General features: G+C 34.6%; 1 long non-coding RNA gene across 1 annotated transcript in view; it reads left to right on the top strand.

Moving 5' to 3' along the window:
- LOC106884477 (uncharacterized) overlaps positions 1-417 on the top strand; it is an 8,056-nt gene extending 7,639 nt beyond the window's left edge. The window contains exon 2 of the long non-coding RNA XR_001411247.2: positions 351-417. This is a non-coding gene — a long non-coding RNA (uncharacterized LOC106884477). The remainder of the gene's footprint in view (positions 1-350) is intronic.
- Positions 418-2,839: the final 2,422 nt, after the last annotated feature.

Genomic DNA, 2,839 nt, shown 5'->3' on the forward strand with positions numbered 1-2,839 from the left:
ATATACATGTATATATGTGTGTGTGTTTGTGTGTGTACGTGTGCATACACGTGTGTGCGTGAAAGAGAGAGGGACAGAGGAAAGAGAGCGAGAGAGAGAGTAAATTATGTGTATGTATGTGTATATGTATGAGTGTACATGCACATATATACGCACATAAATATATACATACACGAACCAAATCACTCATACTCGCAAAAATATACACACTTTCACTCACACACCCAGACAAATACGCACACACACAAAGCCCACACCAACACACATATAGAGGTCAAAAGTGTTGGATCAGGTGTGAGGGAGATAAAAACATTACCTATTTTATTGCTCTTGTTTTTCTTCTTTTTCAGAATATTTCAACACCGAAGGACTGAAGCCTCTATCCAGCATATGTTTTAAATAAACTATGAAAGCACATCTTATTTGTTTGTATTTATTTCTGAGGTCAACCATTGTAGATTTATGTAGATTTATGGAGCAGAGATTTGTAATATTTCCAAAGATATATTATGGTTATAAGATATTTTCAACATCATAGAAACTCACATTCTGGTTATTGTTTCAACTCGTTTACGTAATACAACGTATGTTCAGGAAATAAGTAGAAGCGTCATAGAACTGTCTAAAATGTAATAAATTGATTTTGTCAAGGGGAAAAGGAACCGTCTAGCTTTTTGGACAGAACCCTTCATCGGAAACGGTCTCTCCGATGGTGCCGAATAAATAGATTGGGCATACTCCCTATTTATTCATTCAGGAACATCAAGAAAACACCATTTTCCTTTGAAGTGTACTGGATTTATCATTTTTTTCTCACCTGAATCCAATCATCACGAATTTTGTACTATGTTCACTTACCAATTCCTGAGGTAATCTAGCACTTCTTTTCCTCTGTCCCACGGTGTCATATATTATTTGGATCTGAAGTTAAAAATGAAACATTCTGTTTAGTAAAAAGAATAAAAATTACTTGTCAGCGTATAATTTGATGAACAAATCTTAAAATATGAATATATTGCCTATCATGAGGAACAGAGACAACCATTACAAGATCAATATCTTGTTCTTTTATTTAGATATGATTTTCTATGGAAACTATAGTTAAATGAGGTGAAAACCAGGGACTGAAAATCTTTATGTATTTTCAAACTACGTTGAACGAATCTTGAGACATTACAGAGAACAAAGACAGTGTCATTACACACATCAAAGCAACATAGTATTACATATAGTATTACAGGAACCTTTTCGCATCTTCACAACGCAAATACTAATATCTATAGGCTGTTCTAGATGTCTCTAGATCTAAGAATGCCTTTGACATTTGATCCTACTATATTCTACAAACAACAGCTATACTTATATAACAGTACTGTGACGGTGAAGTTGCTGGTTACACAGACATTCTAGATAAGTGTTTCACAGCCATTTACAGCTCAGCCCCTCCTTTCACTGGATGGTCTTCTACATGGGTCCTCTCTTTATGATTTAGCAACAAAATGAACATCGAAATTTATTATTTTAATCAAATGGAAGTAATTTTTTTCATATGTTATCCCATATAGCATGTGCCCCCATATAGATATGAAATGCGAAATTTAATATTGGTCATTGGTGTCTCTGATAACTCAATGTTATTTCTATTCTTATTCTACTTCTGGCAAAAAATCGTTAACATGTGTAAAATATATGTATTGAACCTGATTAACATACGGAAAATCCTGACCTTTCTAAATACCCAGTAATAACATAGCGCCTCTTTCATAAATACCGTTGATCGTGAGTTTACAACACTTCCAGGTGTAAGGGTGTTTCCACATAAAATTAAAACCTACAAATCAGGACTATATCCCAAAAAAACTTCTTGTAGAATGCCATATATCTTTCGCCACTTTCTAAGATCCACTTTCTAAGATCCACCAGCGCACAGCGTAGTATAATGTAACTTTACTTTGCCTTTTATTCTTAAAACTTCATCCCTTGGGAACTCCTGCCTCCTATTCTACATTTGTAGTTATACTAGAAAACGAATATAATTTGTATCGGTTTTAGTAGCCTAGGAGGTTATACAAATATTGATTTCACTTTTGGCACATGGCCATCAAGTTCGGAGGAGGGGAAAAGTCGATTACATCAACCCCAGTGTTCAAATGGCACTCTTTTCATCGCCCAGAAGGTTGGAAGGCAAACTCGACCTCGGCAGGACTTTGAACTCAGAACGTAAAGACAAACAAGAAGCCGCAAAGCTTTCTACCAGTTGTACCAACGATTCTGCCAGTTCGCCGCCATCAGGTAATACATGATACTGTTACCCTCTTCAGAATAAATTCTTGTTTCCTGCTTCAGAAGGAAGAAATGCACAGAATATATATTTTATGATATAAAAGTATTTGTAACGTAAACATGACTTACTTTCTTTGCAGAGTAAATAAAGCTATATATAAAATGAATAAATTTAGATGAATTGTTGCTGAATTCCAGTAAGAACAGAAAAATCTAACAACACTATTGTAGAATAAGAATATCAACATCGCTAGTCTGCAGGTTAGGTAATGATACAACGTAATGTAGATATTCCATACAGACCAAAATTTCATCACTTTAATATAAAACACCTCCTGTTAGCTTACATTCACTCCTTGTGATCTGTCTTCACTCAACTATAGATATACTTACGAATATTTCATTGGCTCACGTTAAGACGTTCGACAATGATCGGTCTCAACATCGACTCTGTGTGTGAGTATGTGTGCGCGCGGATGTATGTGTGCGTAGATATATATATCTATAAAAATGTATGTATGGAAATGTATGTATTTATATATATATATATATATAT

The sequence above is a fragment of the Octopus bimaculoides genome, chromosome 2 (genome assembly GCF_001194135.2).
Source record: "Octopus bimaculoides isolate UCB-OBI-ISO-001 chromosome 2, ASM119413v2, whole genome shotgun sequence".
NCBI lineage: Eukaryota > Metazoa > Mollusca > Cephalopoda > Octopoda > Octopodidae > Octopus > Octopus bimaculoides.